General features: G+C 37.1%; 1 protein-coding gene across 1 annotated transcript in view; it reads left to right on the forward strand.

Annotated features, from left to right (window-relative positions):
- Positions 1 to 20,438, forward strand: part of TRHR (thyrotropin releasing hormone receptor) — a 562,879-nt gene that overhangs the window by 13,642 nt on the left and 528,799 nt on the right. The gene's annotated exons all lie outside the window — the stretch shown is intronic.

Raw genomic sequence — 20,438 nt, forward strand, 5'->3', positions numbered from 1 at the left:
TCCCCTTTCCTTCTGGCTTCACTGACAATAACTTGGTTCAAGTCTTTATTACATTCCCTTTAACCTAGGGGAATAGATTTCCAACTGATTTCCCTCTCTCTCTTAATACATTGTATTGCTTAATACATTTAGAGCAAGTTTTGTTATTCTTCCACTCAAAAATTCACCATGCTCTATAAATCATGGATGTTCATTTTTATCAAATTATACATACACATAGCTTAAGGAGTCAAGTAGTTCTATAAGGTCACTTCTTCATCCTTTTAACTTACGTCCATTTAACTTTTGTCAGTATATTGATGTCTTTACTTAACAGGTTTGTGTTGTTTCTTCTTGATTTTTCAATTTTAATCATTGATTTTCCTTTATGGAAGATGAGGATTTAGCTCTCTTTCTCCATCCCTACCACATATGAACACCCTTCCCACATCCCTCTCTTCCTACTACAGTTAACATTGTAATTTTGATCATATTAACATTTAGTATTTTACATAATTTTGACTATGAAAATACTGTTACAGCTGGTCCAAATATTAAATTAAATTGATTTTACTTTACTGGAAAAATTTTGTGTTCTCTATCTTGCTCTTTTATTTTCTTGCCATTATTATTAATTCAAATCCAAACTCTTCCCAGTTGCCCAGTTCTTATCTCAAGACATTTCGATACATCATGCATTCGATCAGTTCCATCATCCTGAAGAAGTCTTTCATAGAATGTAAATTCCTAGCATTGTACTTTCATATGTTAGGTTATCAATAAACATTTATTGGTGAATTAACTGAAGTGTTACAAACTGAGCAACATAAATATATTTCTAGTTTATTTCTTCTGAGAAGAACTAAAATGTGGGTCATTTCAGATTTTGCATGATTTGGAGAAGCTTCAATTTCCTAATCTACAAAGTGGGAATAAGAATTTCTACTTCTAAGGTTGTTGTCAGGATTAATCATATAATAATTATAAACAGTAATTGGCACTTATGAAGCACAGAATGGGTGGCAGGTACTGAGTTAAAATAATGGTTTTATACTACTACTACTATTCTACTACTAATGATGAAACATGGGTCCTTATTATAAATTTCCTTAGGGATTTCAAGTGATTTCTCATCAAAAGAAAGAGTTGGAGAAAAGTTTTCACTATTTCAAAATCTTTCATAAGAATTCCTTTGACTGTTTTTCTTGGCCTACTATTTGAGGGGTTTGGGATGCCTTTCCTATTCTCTAAATACTTTGCCTCAGGGACAACTTAAGTCCTGTCTCAGTTTTGGTAAAACTCTGTATCAAAGCATATAACTACCAGACTTAAAAATTTATTACATACTTAGCTTTATTTAACTATTTCATATTTATTATCCTCATCTCTTTATTTCATAGGCTTTTAAAATGCCATGTGAAATAACTGCTTTCTGTATTTTGTACTTTTTCTCTGCATTTTTTATATTTGGCTTCATGAATTATAGATGCTTAAATGATATTATATTAATTGGTCTAAGTTTCAGGCAAGTAAGAAAGAGAAGGAAGAAAGTCTCCCAGTGGTGTGCAAAATTTCTGGGAGCATATAGACTTGATTCTTAAATGCTCCATAGCTGATTGTACTATTTTTCAATTATTCCTTCATTCCTCCTCAAGATTTTTCTCCAAGAAGACTTTTTAGAAATTCTGTTTTATGTTGGCTTTTGAAATAATGTATTAAAGCAGGTTGACTCAGGGCTGCCACAAAAGAGCCCTTCAGTCAGCAAAGAAAAATCTTCAATAGTAGAGGGGTCCACAGTCAACAATTCCTAACAAGGCTGTTCTTATTCCTAATAAGGCTATTCTTATTCCTAATTGTGCCTGACATATAGGGATTTCTGATGGATCATTTGGCATTTTCATTTCCTTGACATACACAGAAGGCATTTGAAGTTGTCCAATTAAAGATGTCTCTATTACATTAGACTTTTTGGAAATCTCAAGTAAAAAAATGACCATCATTGCACAAAGAACTAAACTAAATCTCTCCCTTTGCTAGTTGAGCTATTTTGTTTGCTTGTTTAAACTTCAGGTATAGCTGGGAAAATATGAGATTATTTTTAAGTTATCAAACATTGGGCATATTTTAAAATTTGAAATAATTGCTTTAAACGTGGAAATTTTTTTAGTTTTGCTTATTAAGAAAATAACATTGGGCTTCCCTGGTGGCGCAGTGGTTGAGGGTCCGCCTCCCGATGCAGGAGACACGGGTTCGTACCCCGGTCCGGGAAGATCCCACGTGCCGCGGAGCGGCTGGGCACGTGAGCCATGGCCGCTGGGCCTGCGCGTCCGGAGCCTGAGCTCCGCAACGGGAGAGGCCACAACAGTGAAAGGCCCGCGTACCGCAAAAAAGAAAAGAAAAGAAAAGAACGTTAACAGTGAATTTTCATTATTTCAAAATGATTTATTTTTTAATTAATTAATTTATTTATTTTTTTGCGGTTCAAGGGCCTCTCACTGTTGTGGCCTCTCCCGTTGCGGAGCACAGGCTCCGGAAGCGCAGGCCCAGCGGCCATGGCTCACGTGCCCAGCCGCTCCGCGGCACGTGGGATCTTCCCGGACCGGGGTACGAACCCGTGTCTCCTGCATCGGGAGGCGGACCCTCAACCACTGCGCCACCAGGGAAGCCCAACTTCCTTCTCATATATATAACAACCACTGCGCCACCAGGGAAGCCCAACTTCCATCTTATATATATAATATAATATATTTTCTAGTGAGCTAAATCCGTTATCCCCAAGAGGCTATTCTGTACTATACCAGGGGAAAGGACAGCTGAGATGAGTGATTTTTTTGGCCTGGCCTAATCATGTTCATTTGGCGATGTTTACACTCACCTCTCCTTTGAGTGGTGTATCAAAAGCTTGGGGTATCTAAACCCTTGCCTATAACAGATTTTCTCAACATGCTTTTCTTGCCTCTTATGGAGTTTCAGCAGACATATCCAGTGAATAAGCAGAGGATCTTTATTTTGAATAGAAACATTCACCAAAGCTCAGATGTCTCTTTGGCCCACTATTTTTATTTTTTGATAGAGGAAGAGACAAAGCAAGTATAACTATTAAGAGGGATGTTTTTTCAAACATCAACATCTAAAGCAATGAGTCACCTGACCATCCTATCATGAGGTCTAAAATGCTGTCCAATGGAAACTGATTTTTATAATGATGATCCTGAAATACATTAAAAAAAATTTTCCAAATCATTAAGGAAACATTGATTTCCTTAATGATCAAGTATTTATTGATTATCAGCAAGTATTTATTTATTACTATGTCTCAACAACCAAGTATGCTTAGTATGGCTAGCTCTGTCTTAGAGATGAGGAAACTCAGGCACAGTTTCAAGATCCTGCTCGAGGTTTTGCTTAGAAAGTGTTGAAAGGAGAAGTAGTACCAAAGCTCACAGTAGTTTAACTTTCCTCAAGGAGTTGGCAATCTGGATGGGCAGATAAGAAAAAATAGAAATATTTTTAAAAATAGAGAATAATTAAACCCAGAACCATATGGTCAAGACTGTGGGTATAATATTCAGAGGATAGAGTTTAACGAGGATTTTAGCAATTAGGCTTCAAGCAGAATGTTAGACTTGAACTAGGTCTTGAGGATGAAATGGAACTTGCATAGGCAGAGTGGAGGGAAAATGCAATTCAGTCATGGAGGAAAAGTCAGAGCAAACTAATGCAGGGGGAAAAGCAGAGTGTAAGTTCAGAATATTTTCAGTGTTGCACACATTTAACTTTATATTTCTTCTTCAAGTTTAGTACCCCATCAGCATACCCCATTCCTAACTAAATAGACTTTTACTAGGAAAATTGGTTTTAGACTTTTAGAGCTGAAAGAAATTTTAAAAACTTGTCCTGAGAATTTGGGCACAGTGAAGATTTGTAATTCATAGAAAGTTATTGAATCACTTTATTGCTTATCTGGGATTCAGTTTGCTTTCTGCACCACCACACTGCTCTGGGCAGATAGGGTATGGGTAATGGGGGTGGGAAGAGAGAAAGCCTCTAGTACTGGGTATTCTCAAACTGTCTCCTTTCCAAGTACTAAGCAGACCCAATTCTGCTTAGCTTCCCAGATTGCAGGGCTGTCAGATGGACAGGATAAACAAAGTACATGAAGTTTCTTTTAAGGTGCACATGTGGACTGGTGTTTCCTTTCTTGGCTGTTAGAAGACATCTTTATCACGGTACAAAGGAATTTTCTTGATATTGTGGGGATTTATTGGCACAAGTTATAATGTGCCACAGAGGCACTTTTTCTCTCTGTAGAGTTATGTCTGATGGGTGACAAAGCAAATACACAGTAGGCTTCAGAGGTATGATGTGCAGAACCTGAAAAGAAAGGAGTTTCGAGATTGGAAAGGAAGGAGAAAAAGAACAGGAAGATAAATTTGCTCTTTTACCTCAACCTTGCTCTTATTATGGAAATCATACTGTTAAAAGAACAAAACAGTCCATAGTTCATAGACATTAGCTTTTGGCAAGTAGATGAGAGCTATTCTTTTAGCACACAGGTAAGCCAGAAGGTGTCGAAGGAAAGTGAAGTTTAAAGAACTGCCTGATTCTAGGAGGATTCTTGGAAGGTCATTCAATGGATGTTAAAATCTACTTGGAAGGTCTCTAAAAACAGGAGTGGCACATTCATATCTTCTTTGATACTTTTTCATATGATTCTGCCTACAAATGGATGTACACAGCTGGACTAGATGACCTCTACTCCTGCCTTGCAAATCTTTGATTACATTCAAGTCATTTAACCATTGGCCATTAGATACTTGTAAGTATTTAACTGGGACATATTAGAAGGTCTATCTTATCAAAATGAAATGACACAATTATTAATACAGTTTAAAAATTGGGCAGAAGTTTCAGAAGGAATTCCTAAAGCCTTTGTTAATTGAGAAAGTCATGTCTAAATAAATCTTGTTTCCTTGCAGTAGAGGGAGTGCCTTGAGATATTCTGTATTTATAACAACCATATAAAGAAAAAAGTCTGTCAAGGAGGGCTATGTCCCTTCCTGTGTCTCTGCCTTGCTTTTGTATTTTGGGGCATGCATTCCTAAATAAATGAGCAATGAGCCTTTAGGAAATGGGGGTCTCCTGCCAGTATAGATGTTATACCTGAAAGGGGCATTGCGTGCTATTGCATTGTTTATGGAGACGTTACATTCTGATTATATTTTGCAAAATCTCCTCATTAAAGTGTAGAAATTTGAAGCGAATAGGAAGTTGTTATTCAAAGACTTGTTCCCTCCCATATTGGTCTCTTGGGCTCCATTCATTAAGTAGACTCCTTTGTGCCAGGTGTAATTCAAAACATTGGGAATACAATGGGAGTAGCTTGATGTAGTCCTTGTCATTAAATATTCATTGTCTGGACACTCAAACTCTTCAGAGAATATCATACCCAGTAATAACTTTATGTAATTAGAAGAAAGTTTCCTTTTTATAAAGCCAGATTTTTGCCAGAATTATTGCAATATTTACAACAGAGAATTTTAAAATTGGAAAGGACTTGTAAAATGTTTCCTTTTGAGTCAAAAATCCATTTTAGAAATCACTGGTAGTTCTATATAAATCAGATTTTCTAATTTATTCATAAAGTGGTAGAATCAAGTATATTTTCATAGATCTGCAACAGCAGGATTGGTAAGGGAGGCATGCAATAAGAAACCAATTTCAAATTTTGTTTCCTATTTCTGAAATTGTTTTCTGTCATAACTCTGGAAAACCAACACCATGAATTTTTCAAATTATCATTAGGCAGCTCTGGCATAATTTATGTTAAGAGGTTTTGGCCTGTTTATGTACCCTGGAATTTGCCAAAATTAGTAATATGATATTCCATATTTAGCAAACCTATAGAGCAATAAATAAGGACATATGACTATTGAGGAGTGCTATTTGTTTAAATTCTTTTTTTGTGGCATTCATGAAATACAAGGGACTTCCAGCTCAAATTCTGCAATATTAGGCAGCAAGTTGTACTCTGAACCAAACCAGATGGTGATCAGCTCTATTCCTATTATCAATTCAATGCAGCGATGGTTACCAGACCTTACTTGCAACTTTAACATTTGGAACAGATTAACAGCAGTTAGGCTGAAATGAGAAACCTCCATTTTACTAAAAGTTTCAGAACATATCATGCTGTAAAATCAGAAAGACTAGTAAGAAAAATTATGAGGGAAAGAGTTCACTGTCTACCTTGGTTTCTTCTTGCAGGACGTGCTATTTCCCTTTCATGAATGCCGTTTTCAAAGGAATTTTAATGTGGAGTACTGTGACGATTAGGGTCTATAAGCCTATCAGCCTCCTGAGGTGCCCCACTACACAACCTGTTGTTGAATTTATCTCAGTGTAGCCATGAACAATCTAGACCTCAGGCACACAAGGAGGATTGTTTGCAGTTTTGGGGGGTTTCCTTTGCAAGAAAGTCCCTCTCTCTCTCTCTCTCTCTCTCTCTCTGTCTCTCCCACACACACACACACACACACACACACACACACACACACACAGTACAAGTTCAGAGGTTCATCCAGCTGCTGAAATTCATGAAGCATTTGGGCTGCCCAGGTTTGATCTATGGATTTGAATGTATGTGGCTAAAAGCTTTGGCTTGTCTTCCAATGCCACGTGCTATCTCCAGCAATCTTTTCTTTGTGGCATCTATTGGCCAAATCGATTCCCAGGGCTTTATAGGGCCAGGAAAAGCTATATATGTTCTTCATGTCTAATTTTGTATACAAGGTGAACACCAAAGCCAGCAAATCTTACAGTTACAGCTATCAGGACAAAATTGTAGCAATAGACTTATGACTGAGTTCAGCTCCCATTTTGTGGTGTAGGAAACTGAGGTGCTGAGAAGTTAAAGGATTTTCCTAAAGACACACAGCTGGTGTGAGAGGTAGATGTGATGAGGAAGGATGTGTGTGTTGCTAATGTATCAATATTCTTCTATGACCATGATTCAGAGACAAAGACAAAAAGGTAGATCCTCCACTTTCTATACCCAAATGATGGCAGCCCTGCTCTTGTTCTGGTAAACTGAATGGCTTGCCAGAGAAACCCTTCAGAGAGAGGCCAACAGCCTTTGTGCATTTTTGTTTATTCTCTAGCCAAGACCTTGCTTCAGGACTGATTGAAAACCCTTCTGCCTATTTTTCGGTATGATAGGAAATATTAATTCCTCTTTAGGAATGGGTATTTGAAGTTTCTTGTACTGTACAAATTAGGGAGGATGAAAACAATGCTTAGTTCCAGGAGGATAAGAATACCTCACATGTGTCTGCTTGAACTGAATTTTGGGGTACAGTTGTCCATGTAGACAGTGTAGTTAAGAGGGACCTGGAGGAGAGTGGCAAGAGGTGAAAGAGAGAGACAGAGACAGAGACAGAGAACCAGGCAGGGAACAATCATTGCAAATTACAAGAAGGAGATTGTTCTTTATCCTAAAAGTAGAAGGAACACTTTTAAGTATTTCTAACTGGGAATGATATGATAGTATTTGCATTTTGAAACAATATGGCTGCAGTCTAGAAGAAGAAGTAGGATTATTAGAAGACAGGAGTAGATGAAAAACAGTTAGGAGGTTATTGTAGTAGACCAGGTGAATGATAACTTTGACTAGCATGGTTCTTCAGGTCTTCGTTCTATTTATATCTGTATCTACCTATAACTATAGCTGTATGTAAATACGTATATTTATAAAATTGATTATACCATATATACTGTTTAAACTCTGATTTTTTAACTTCACAATCTATTGTGAACATTTTTTACCATTCATTTAAATTTTAATGGCCACATAATATTCCTTCATGGGGGAATAATATAGTAGTTTACCGAATCATCCCCTATTGATGGATATTTGAGTTTTCAGTTTTTCAATAGCCATGACTGTTATGACTATCTTTGTAAATACATCTTTGCTCACATCCATGACTATTTCATTTGGATAACTTCCTAGAAACTCTTTGGTACATAGAGTATTCAAAAGCCTTAAATTTTGTAGGGTGTTGCTAAATTGTACATGGCCACAATTCAAGTTCCTTTTGCAATACAGGTGATACTCAGGAAGCTGCATGTGAGTTGTATGCAAGATCTCCACACTGGGTGTGCTCCTCTTCCCAAATTTGTTAGTTGTGATTCTTCCTTATGGTGTAAAAGTACCTTGTAAATAATCAATGTACCAGTTACCTCTCTTATTCTAGACACTAGAGTTAAAATTTGGAATTGGAAAGGTCTTGTGAAATTTGTGTTAAGAATCCATTTTTAAAATCACTGGTAGATCCAAATGTATCGATTTTTCAATTCATAAAGTGAAAGAACAGACAAAATTTTATCCATATTAGACATGAAAAGCATAATACCTGGCCCTCAAGCATTTAAAAAAATTTTAATAGACTTCAATTTTTTGGGTAGTTTTAGGTTTACAGAAAACTTTAAGCATTTTATAATTACAACAAAAAGGAAACAAGAAAAGAAAAAGGAAAATCGGGACATAAATAGATGTATATTTTTGAAGTGAAAGAGAATGATTATTTTTTTCCTTTTAATCTATTAGAAGGTAATATTATAATTGGTTAACATTTGGGACTGCTTACATCAAGGATCTATCATTTCATAGTAGCCTAAAACATAAGCATATTCTCATTAGCTTTTGAAACTTAAATCATGGTGAAGCTAAACGAAACTAGACGACAAAGTAGAAAAGGTGATGTATTTATTCTATTATTTCGTGCTTTCCTCCCCTTCCCTCCCCTCTCCTCTATTCTCTTCTCCCCGTCTCTTCTTTCATGAGAATTAAATATTCATGAGAATTTGCTTAGTGGAAGAGATCTTGAACATACTGGCTACCAGAGAATTCTTATTCCCACAGTGGCATTTACATTTCTAATAAGATGAGCATTATGGCCAACTTGGAACTCTCAGTTTTGTTTAATACAATTCATTGTTACAGGTTTACATGCCACAAACTTACCTTTCAATTAAAATAATTCCCAACTCCACTTCTTTTTTTACTTACTTCAAACACTATCTTGATAAATGCTAGGTACATAGTAGATGCTTAGTAAATGCTTGATTAATTCATTAATCTGGAAAGTAGCTGTTAATAAGTTGAAGATTCTTATTATGGAATCTTACTTGCTGTGAAGATTAGTAGCAAAATACTCTTTGTTGGTACCAGAAAAGCATATTTAATGTAATCAAAGGGAGTGCAATAGCTTAAAATCTTAACTGATATTCTGGGTCCCAACAGCAACTGTTAACACCTCAGTAACTTTTCACCAGTTGACTATGTGCTTTCAGAAATCTACTTGTACTTACATTTTCTCAACTGCTCTGTGTTCTCAAATAGTTTAAAAAAAAAGAAAAAAAAAATGTTTGGCAGAGCATGCCAGCAAAAAGAATAGCCTAGCCAGATTCTAACCAAATCATCAAATAGAAGCTGTGTTTGTTTAGGACCTCAAAGGTCCCCCCCGCCCTTTATTTTTTAAATTTTAAAATTTAATTTAATTTTTATGCAGCAGGTTCTTATTAGTCATCCACTTTATACACATCAGTGTATACATGTCAATCCCAATCACCCAATTCATCACACCACCACCCCCACTCCCTGCCACTTTCCCCCCTTGGTGTCCATACATTTGTTCTCTACATCTGTGTCTCAACTTCTGCCCTGGAAACCAGTCATCTGTACCATTTTTCTGGGTTCCACATATATTCATTAATATACGATATTTGTTTTTCACTTTCTGACTAACTTCACTCTGTATGACAGTCTCTAGATCCATCCAGGTCTCTACAAATGTCCAAATTTCGTTCCTTTTTATGGCTGAGTAGTATTCCATTGCATATATATACCACATCTTCTCTATCCATTCGACTGTCGATGGGCATTTAGGTTGCTTCCATGACCTGGCTGTTGTAAATAGTGCTGCAATGAACATTGGGGTGCATGTGTCTTTTTGGATTAGGGTTTTCTCTGAGTATATGCGCATCCAGTAGTGGGGTTGCTCGGTCATATGGTAATTCTATTTTTAGTTTTTTAAGGAACCTCCATACTGTTCTCCATAGTGGCTGTATCAATTTACATTCCCACCAACAGTGCAAGAGGGTTCCCTTTTCTCCACACCCTCTCCAACATTTATTGTTTGTAGATTTTCTGATGATGCCCATTCTAACTGGTGTGAGGTGATACCTCATTGTAGTTTTGATTTGCATTTCTCTAATAATCAGTGATGCTGAGCAGCTTTTCATGAGCTTCTTGGCCATCTGTATGTCTTCTTTGGAGAAACGTCTATTTAGGTCTTCTGCCCATTTTTGGATTGGGTTGTTTGTTTCTTTAATATTGAGCTGCATGTGCTGTTTATATATTTTGGAGAGTAATCCTTTGTCCGTTGATTCATTGGCAAATATTTTCTCCCGTTCTGAGGGTTGTCTTTTCGTGTTGTTTATGGTTTCCTTTGCTGTGCAAAAGCTTTGAAGTTTCATTAGGTCCCACTTGTTTACTTTTGTTTTTATTTCTATTACTCTAGGAGGTGGATCAAAAAAGATCTTGCTATGATTTATGTCAAAGAGTGTTCTTCCTATGTTTTCCTCTAAGAGTTTTATAGTGTCTGGTCTTACATTTAGGTCTCTAATCCATTTTGAGTTTATTTTTGTGTATGGTGTTAGGGAGTGTTCTAATTTCATTCTTTTACATGTAGCTGTCCAGTTTTCCCAGCACCACTTATTGAAGAGACTGTCTTTTCTCCATTGTATATCCTTGCCTCCTTTGTCATAGACTGGTTGACCATAGTTGTGTGGATTTATCTCTAGGCTTTCTATCTTCTTCCATTGATCTATATTTTTCTTTTTGTGCCGGTACCATATTGTCTTGTTGATTGTGGCTTTGTAGTATAGTCTGAAGTCAGGGAGTCTGATTCCTCCAGATCTGCTTTTTTCCCTCAAGACTGCTTTGGCTATTTGGGGTCTTTTGTGTCTCCATACAAATTTTAAGATTTTTTGTTCTAGTTCTGTTAAAAGTGCCTTTCGTAATTTGATAGGGACTGCATTGAATCTGTAGATTGCTTTGGGTAGGTTAGTCATTTTCACAATATTGATTCCTCCAATCCAAGAACATGGTATATCTCTCCATCTGTTGGTATCATCTTTAATTTCTTTCATCAGTGTCTTTTAATTTTCTGCATACAGGTCTTTTGTGTCCCTAGGTAGGTTTATTCCTAGGCATTTTTTTCTTTTTCTTGCAATGGTAAATGGGATTGTTTCCTTAATCTCTCTTTCAGATTTTTCATCATTAGTATGGAGGAATGCAAAGATTTCTGTGCATTAATTTTGTATCCTGCAACTTTACCAAATTCATTGATTAGCTCTAGTAGTTTTCTGGTGGCACTTTAGGATTTTCTATGTATATTATCATGTCCTCTGCAGAGACTGAAAATTTTACTTCTACTTTTCCAATTTGTATTCCTTTTATTTCTTTTCCTTCTCTGATTGCTGTGGCTAGGACTTCTAAAACTATGTTGAATAGTAGTGGTGAGAGTGGACATCCTTGTCTTGTTCCTGATCTTAGAGGAAATGCTTTCAGTTTTTCACCATTGAGAATGATGTTTGCTGTGGGTTTGTCATATATGGCCTTTATTATGTTGAGGTAGGTTCCCTCTATGCCCACACTCTGGAAAGTTTTTATCATAAATGGGTGTTGAATTTTGTCAAAAGCTTTTTCTGCATCTACTGAGATGATCATATGGTTTTTCTTCTTCAGTTTGTTAATATGGTATATCACATTGATTTGTGTATATTGAAGAATCCTTGCATCCCTGGGGTAAATCCCACTTGAACATGGTGTATGATCCTTTTAATATGTTGTTGGATTCTGTTTGCTAGTATTTTGTTGAGGAATTTTGCATCTATATTCATCAGTTATATTGGTCTGTAAGTTTCCTTTTTTGTAGTATCTTTGTCTGGTTTTGCTATCAGGGTGATAGTGGGCTCATAGAATGAGATTGGGAATGTTTCTTCGTCTGCAAATTTTTGGAAGAGTTTTGAGAAGGATGGGTGTTAGCTCTTCTCTAAATGTTTGATAGAATTCAACTGTGAAGCCATCTGGTCCTGGTCTTTTGTTCGTGGGAAGATTTTTAATCACGGTTTCAATTTCATTACTTGTGATTGGTCTGTTCATATTTTCTGTGTCTTCCTGGTTCACTCTTGGAAGGTTATACCTTTCTAAGAATTTGTCCATTTCTTCCAGGTTGTCCATTTTATTGGCATAGAGTTGCTTATAGTAGTCTCTTAGGATCCTTTGTATTTCTGCAGTGTCTGTTGTAATTTCTCCTTTTTCATTTCTAATTTTATTGATTTGAGTCCTCTCCCTCTTTTTGTTGATGAGTCTGGCTAATGGTTTATCAATTTTGTGTATCTTCTCAAAGAACCAGCTTTTAGTTTTATTGATCTTTGCTTTTATTTTCTCTGTTTCTATTTTATTTATTTCTACTCTGATATTTATGATTTCTTTCCTTCTGCTAACTTTGGGTTTTGTTTGTTCTTCTTTCTCTAGTTCCTTTAGGTGTAAGATTAGATTGTTTATTTGAGATTTTTCTTGTTTCTTGAGGTAGGCTTGTATAGCTGTAAACTTCCCTCTTAGAACTGCTTTTGCTGCATCCCATAGGTTTTGGTTCATCATGTTTGCATTGTCATTTGTCTCTATGTATTTTTTGATTCCCTGTTTGATTTCTTCAGTGATCTCTTGGTTATTTAGTAACGTATTGTTTAGCCTCCATGTGTTTGTGTTTTTTATGTTATTTTCCCTGTAATTCATTTCTAATCTCATAGCGTTCTTGTCAGAAAAGATGCTTGATATGACTTCAGTTTTCTTAAATTTACTGAGGCTTGATTTGTGACCCAAGACGTGATCTATCCTGGAGAACATTCCGTGTGCACTTGAGAAGAAAGTGTAATCTGCTGTTTTAGGATGGAATGTCTTATAAATATCAATTAAATCTATCTGGTCTATATTGTCATTTAAAACTTGTGTTTCCGTGTTAATTTTCTGTTTGGATCATCTGTCAGTTGGTGTGCATGAGGTGTTAAAGTCCCCCACTATTACTGTGTTACTATCAATTTCCTCTTTTATAGCTGTTAGCAGTTGCCTTATGTATTGAAGTGCTCCTATGTTGGGTGCATATATATTTATAATTGTTGTATCTTCTTCTTGGATTGGTCCCTTGATCATTATGTAGTGCCCTTCCTTGTCTCTTGTAACCTTCTTTATTTTAAAGTCTATTTTATCTGAAATGAATATTGCTACTCTAGCTTTCTTTTGATTTCCATTTGCATGGAATATCTTTTTCCATTCCTTCACTTTAAGTCTGTATGTGTCCCTAGGTCTGAAGTGGGTCTCTTGTAGACAGCATATAGATGGGTCTTGTTTTTGTATCCATTCAGCAAGCCTGTGTCTTTTGGTTGGAGCATTTAACCCATTCACGTTTAAGGTAATTATTGATATGTATGTTCCTATTACTATTTTCTTAACTGTTTTGGGCTTGTTTTTGTAGGTCCTTTTCTTCTCTTGTGTTTCCCACTTAGAGAAGTTCCTTTAGCATTTGTTGTAGAGCTGGTTTGGTGGTGCTGAATTCTCTTAGATTTTGCTTGTCTGTAAAGTTTTTGATTTCTCTATCAGATCTGAATGAGATCCTTGCAGGGTAGAGTAATCTTGGTTGTAGGTTCTTCCCTTTCATGACTTTAAGTATATCATGCCACTCCCTTCTGGCTTGTGGAGTTTCTGCTGAGAAATCAGCTGTTAACCTCATGGGAGTTCCCTTGTATGTTATTTGTCGTTTTTCCCTTGCTGCTTTCAATAATTTTTCTTTGTCTTTAATTTTTGCCAATTTGGTTACTATGTGTCTCGGCGTATTTCTCCTTGGGTTTATCCTGTAAAGGACTCTCTGTGCTTCCTGGACTTGGGTGGCTATTTCCTTTCCCATGTTAGGGAAGTTTTCGACTACAATCTTTTCAAATATTTTCTCAGGTCCTTTCTCTCTCTCTTCTCCTTGTGGGACCCCTATAATGCGAATGTTGTTGAATTTAATGTTGTCCCAGAGATCCCTTAGGCTATCTTCATTTCTTTTCATTCTTTTTTCTTTGTTCTGTTCCACAGCAGTGAATTCCACCATTCTGTCTTCCAGGTCACTTATCTGGTCTTCTGCCTCAGTTATTCTGCTATTGATTCCTTCTAGTGTATTTTTCATTTCAGTTATTGTATTGTTATCTCTTTTTGTTTGTTCTTTAATTCTTCTAGGTCTTTGTTAAACATTTCTTGCATCGTCTCGATCTTTGCCTCCATTCTTTTTCTGAGGTCCTGGATCATCTTCACTATCATTATTCTGAATTCTTTTTCTGGAAGATTGCCTATCTCCACTTCATTTAGTTGTTTTTCTGGGGTTTCATCTTGTTCCTTCATGTAGTACATAGCCCTCTGCCTTTTCATCTTGTCTGTCTTTCTGTGAATATGGTTTTTGTTCCACATGCTGCAGGATTGTAGTTCTTCTTGCTTCTGCTGTCTGCCATCTGGTGGATGAGGCTATCTATGAGGCTTGTGCAGGTTTCATGATGGGAGGGACTGGTGGTGGGTAGAGCTGGCTGTTGCTCTGGTGGGCAGAGCTCAGTAAAACTTTAATCCACGTGACTGGTGATGGTTGGGTCTGGGTACCCTCCCTGTTGGTTGTTTGGCCTGAGGCGACCCAACACTGGAGCCTACCCAGGCTCTTCGGTGGGGCTAATGGCTGACTCTGGGAGGGCTCACGCCAAGGAGTACTTCCCAGAACTTCTGCTGCCAGTGTCCTTGTCCTCACAGTGAGACAGAGCCACCCCCCGCCTCTGCAGGAGACCCTCCAACACTAGCAAGTAGGTCTGATTCAGTCTCCTATGGGGTCACTGCTCCTTCCTCTAGGTCCCGATGCACACACTACTTTGTGTGTGCCCTCCAAGTGTGGAGATTCTGTTTCCCCTAATCCTGTCGAAGTCCTGCAATCTAATCCCACTAGCCTTCAAAGTCTTATTCTCTTGGAATTCTTCCTCCTGTTGCCGGCCCCCCAGGTTGGGAAGCCTGACATGGGGCTCAGAACCTTCACTCCAGTGGGTGGACTTCTGTGCTATAAGTGTTCTCCAGTTTGTGAGTCACCCACCCAGCAGTTATCGGTATTGATTTTATTGTGACTGCGCCCCTCCTACCATGTAATTGTGCCTTCTTGTTTGTCTTTGGATGTGTGGTATCTTTCTTGGTGAGTTCCAGTGTCTTCCTGTTGATGATTGTTCAGCAGGTAGCTGTGATTCCTGTGTTCTCACAGGAGCGAGTGAGAGCATGTCCTTCTTCTCCACCATCTTTAACCAATCTCACAGTTCCCCTTTTAATAGGCCCTTTCCTCTGTCATTCTGCTTCTAGAATACTAAGACCACTCTGATGTGTCATTAGTGAAGAACATTTTCTCTGTTAAAGCCTTGTCAACTAACACTTCAAAGCAAGAGTTTAAGGCATTAATATTTTCAGGAGTAATTGCATTTTATTAGGGGGATGTTTGAAAAGGAATAAATCTTTATAACTCAAAGTAGCAATGTATAATGGAGGGGATTTTAGGTGATGACCTATAAGTGCTATTTGGAAAGTTCTTTTTAAGGTGTATATTTGGAAAAATACTTTCTTTTCACAGCTTATCACAGCAGATAAGTTGATGCCAACTTAATTGAACCGATCTCTCCCCTCTCTGAATTAAGGCTTCTTCGTATAATCTGCCTCTGCCTATTATTTTCTTAAAATCTGTGATGATCCAAAAGCTGAATCCAATGGGTACTTGTTAGCACCCATCCAATTTGACACCTCCTTGCTAATCTTTCCCTTATGAAACTGCCTTTCCTTGGTTTCAACGTGTTCTTCTCTTGATTCCCTTTCCCCATCTCCCAATACTTTTTTTTTCCCATTTTTTCGAGCTTTTTCTCTTCTTCTCACACAGTAATGTTGATACTTCTCATATATAAGCAAGCCTCTTTTGTATAAGTTATGGAGTTTCTCCTTTTTATTTCCTCCACTCTTTTGTCTTTAGCTATTATCTCAATGCCTACCACTCCCTCATTATCTCCTACTTGAATCTTCTCTTGCATTTTCTATCTCAGTTAGTGACATCACCATTTATTCAACAACCTTCCACTCCTAAACCTGCCTGATAACTCATTTATCCTTGAACTCTCACTTCCACATCCAGTTGACTGGATGTTGCTGGTTCTCCTAAAATTAATTCAACAACTTCTCTCAATCCTCATTTCTTCCCCCCCCCCCCACAAGGGCCACATTTATTTATTTATTTATTTATTATTGGAGTATAATTGCTTTACAATGTTGTGTTAATTTCTGCCACACAGCAAAGTGAATCAGCCATATGCATACACACATCCCCTCCCTCTTGGACCTCCCCCCCATCCCACCCAACTAGGCTAACACAGAGCACTGCACTGAGCTCTGTGTGCTATACAGCAGGTTCCCACTAGCTATCTCTTTTACACATGGTAGTGTACTTTTGTCAAACCTAATCTCCCAATTCATCCCACCTTCCCATTTCCCCACTGTTTCCACACGTTATCTTTTAGTTTAAACCTTCACCTCCCCTAATCCATCTTATTGCAAAAACCTACTAAATATAGGCAAAGTGCCTCAGTTGTTCTCTTTCAACAATGATGCTTTTGTCACAGTGCTGCCAGATGTGATCATTTGCTTCTTCATTTAAAGTTATGATGGCTTCCTATGCTTATGAGACAAAGCAGGTTTTTCATTCATTCATTCAATTAATATAGTGAATACCTACCATGAGGCTGACAGTGAATAAATATTGGTTAATGAAGTATAATATTCTCTATGTTTTTCCTCTACTTAATAATCTAATTCTAATGTAATTCTATGGATTAACTTTTTTCTTCCCAACACACCCTCCCCCCATGTCTATATCTCCCACTGGTTCATTCTTTAAAAGGTATTCTGTACTCCAGCTATTCAGATATATTATACATCCTGCTAAGATATCATGCTATATTATCCTGATGACTTCTGCTTGTTGAGGGACAATTCTCCATGGATCACTTACATTTTTGCATTTCTTCTGAGCAGAGGTACTCACTGCCTTTGTTCTGGATTATCTTTTCCAGGATGTTTGTATGGCAAGCAGTCTTGGAAGACTGGATAGTGTCTTCCTCTGGAGCAAAGGGCCAGCATGTTTATGGCCTGTTGTAAAAAAAAGTTGGGCTCCATAAGCTTGGGGTTTCTCCCCTGTAATGCAGCCCACTGTATGTGCAAGTGTTACCTGGCCCTTGTTGCGTCACTCGTGGGAACTGGGACCCAGGCATTGGTATAAGAAAGTGCTAATAGTCTGGCTATGATAGCTGTGAGTAGTAAAGATCTTTCTGTTTGATTAAGGCATTTCATGTTTTTTGCCAGCTTCTATGAAACTGTTGCAGGATAATTTGTTAGTTTGCTAATAGGATAAAATCTCAACACTTCACAGTTCTTGACACTATTTGTCTTTCAAGATCCAGCTTAAATATTTCCTCTTTGATGAAAACTGTGCTGATTCTTCCAGGAAAACATTTTTGCAGATCTGTGATTTTCCAGAGCATTGCCCTTTAGAGTAATTGACACACCATGTTGTGACTATGCTTTCCAAGTCTGTCTCCTTGCTAGATTAATAGCCCTTTAGAATCAGGTACTAAGTCCCAGTTACCTGCATCTATGGAATGCATATTAATATATTCAGTAAATACTGATGAATCAATGGATATAATTTTCTTTCTTTTCCTGATTTCATCCTAGCCATTCTCATCTTCTTTCTAATATCTGAGGTACTGGGGAACTTGTTTAAATTTTCCTTTCAAAGCAGCATCCTCCTACTTGCATTATGTAACCACTGGAAAAGATGACTTCTATACCCTCTAGCCCAATTAGAAATTTCCCCACTCTAGAAATGTGTGCTTGTTTGAATTGCTTCTCCAGTTGTGATATAAGGCCAATTTCCCAAGAATAGAGAAAATAACTTCTTATTGAACATCCTTGGTTCCAATACTTTATATAAAAGTGGCTTTATCTTACTGTATATTTCCTTGTACCTAATTGGTACTCTTTTGTTAAAATGTTTGCATTTTTCTTTTTAACCCTTAAGATGTTATAAACCACAGCTTGACATTAACTGAATGTCTTCTTGACTCTTATTCGTGATCTGGGGCATCACATTGTCATCAGGCTGTTTAGTTGAAACTGTTAGTAACTATTCTCTTGAGTTTTCCTCCATCTAGTCTTCTATTATTCAGGCAACATTTTCTACAGTACAGGTTTTTACCTAATTATCTTTTAGAATTTGCCATAAAAAGAGTCAGAAAACCATATGTAGGAGAATGGTGGACAGGGCAATAGAAAGAAACAAGTTTGAGTATTAGTCATGATAGTACAAGCCTATGCTTCATAGCACACAAACCACCAAATATCACTGGCTTGACTCAGTGGGTCCAGGTGACTCTCCAGGAAAACTTATCTTCCATACAGTAACTTGACATTTGAACCTACTTAGATCTTGAGGCTCTCTTTTCTCCTCATCATAGTAGAATGTATCAACAGGGGACGAGTGAATGGAGAGTTCATAACTTCTTCAAATCCCACTGGCCAGAGGTAATCACAGGGCCCCATCAAACTACAAAGGCAGAGAATACTGGTAATCATTACTAATGAGAACAGAAGTAAATTTATCTAAATTTTGAGAGAAAGGGTTCAATCATGTGAAAGTACATCAAGTTTGAGAGGAAATGAATATTAACTAGGTACCTACTGCAGAAGTCCCCCAATTTTTTTGATTTATGACATCCTCAGAATTCCTAGACCAAAGTAAATAACTGTACTGTCGATTTGAGTGGTTAGGTCCAAACAACTTAAAATGTATTTATATACTAACAACTTAGTAGTTTTTTGAAAAAAAAATAATACACATAGTTGAAGGAAAAAAATTTTTAGTTTTAACCAAGTCACTTACCAGCAACATGTGTGGGCCTCTTGGGCACTGCGTACCTCTCAGACATTGAAATCAGATTAGATACCACTACCTTCATTTCCTGTTCTACGTTGATTTTCATGCTTATTTACTTTTTGTCCAGCAACCAACAAAACTCAGCTTCACAAAGATATGATGTCACTGAAAGGAATGTAGTATGATCTAATGTTGAAACTGTGAACTACCTGGAGCTAGTAGTTCACACAGTGGCTGACAGATTTCAAATATTGCTGTAGTTTCCTTGAAAATTTAAAATATCCCATACTGCCTCTATAAATGTGCTGCAGTCCCCAGGGGTACCTCAGTGCACAGTTTGGGAACGATGGGCCTATTGTCCTAGGTACTATATATAGATCACTTACTCCTCACAATAGTTTGGAAGGTAGATGTTATTATTGCCAAGTTGAACGAGAAAACTAAGATCTGAAAAGGGCATGAATTTACCCCAAACCTCCTACTTAGTAATTAGCAGAGCAGAGGCTTGAACCCAACCCTTCTGGCTCCATACCCCATTGCATCATGCCGTGTGTCATGGGATTTGCAGGATTAAGGTTTTCACAGCTTCCTCTCCCCATGACCTTCCCTGAGTTTCAAGCAACATTGAAATGACTATTTTTTTAAACATGTGGAAGTGCTTGAAGCTCATGGAAATGATTTTAAGTCATGTCTACATTTTTAGTTTTAAGGCACACCTGCTAGAAAATAAATTCTCTTGAGCAGAGATTAAAGAACTTTAAAATGGTCTTAATATAGCCCAAGGAAGATTGTTTAAGCTTTGAAATCAAGACAGTACATTTCTAGTTAACTTGTAATTATTTACTGCTAATTTTTAATATGACATTCAGTATGGACCACATATCACTTTTTTTCCAGCTGTCAGGACAGTCCCTAAACTAAACCTTCTTCACCAGCTGTTGCCTAATTTAATATGGTCCATTTTGGAATTTTTCCAACTCTGCCTGCACATAATTTCTAAGCCTCAACAGACCTGTGCAAAAATGAACCATAACTATAATCTTTCATGTTACTCATAGTTCTATTTAATTATCTGAAATACTACCTGATAAATAGTGCAATCAGAAGAATTCCAGTTTAACAGTAACTACTTCCACATCACTTTTTTGCTGTCATCTAATTTGAAACAGGTTTTGGATTACTACCTCTAAGTTATGTAAACTACTAATCAATGATTAATTTAAGAATCTTCAGGCTGCTGCCTTTTTTCTTTTTTTATGTGGTTCCTAAGTGTCAATAAATTCAGGCCTAGTCAAATAAAATTTTTTTCTTCCCTAGACTTTTAGACCTTTATTTTCTACTGAGTTTGTTGAGGAGACAAAA

The sequence above is a fragment of the Tursiops truncatus genome, chromosome 17 (assembly GCF_011762595.2).
Source record: "Tursiops truncatus isolate mTurTru1 chromosome 17, mTurTru1.mat.Y, whole genome shotgun sequence".
In the NCBI taxonomy this organism is placed as follows: Eukaryota; Metazoa; Chordata; class Mammalia; order Artiodactyla; family Delphinidae; genus Tursiops; species Tursiops truncatus.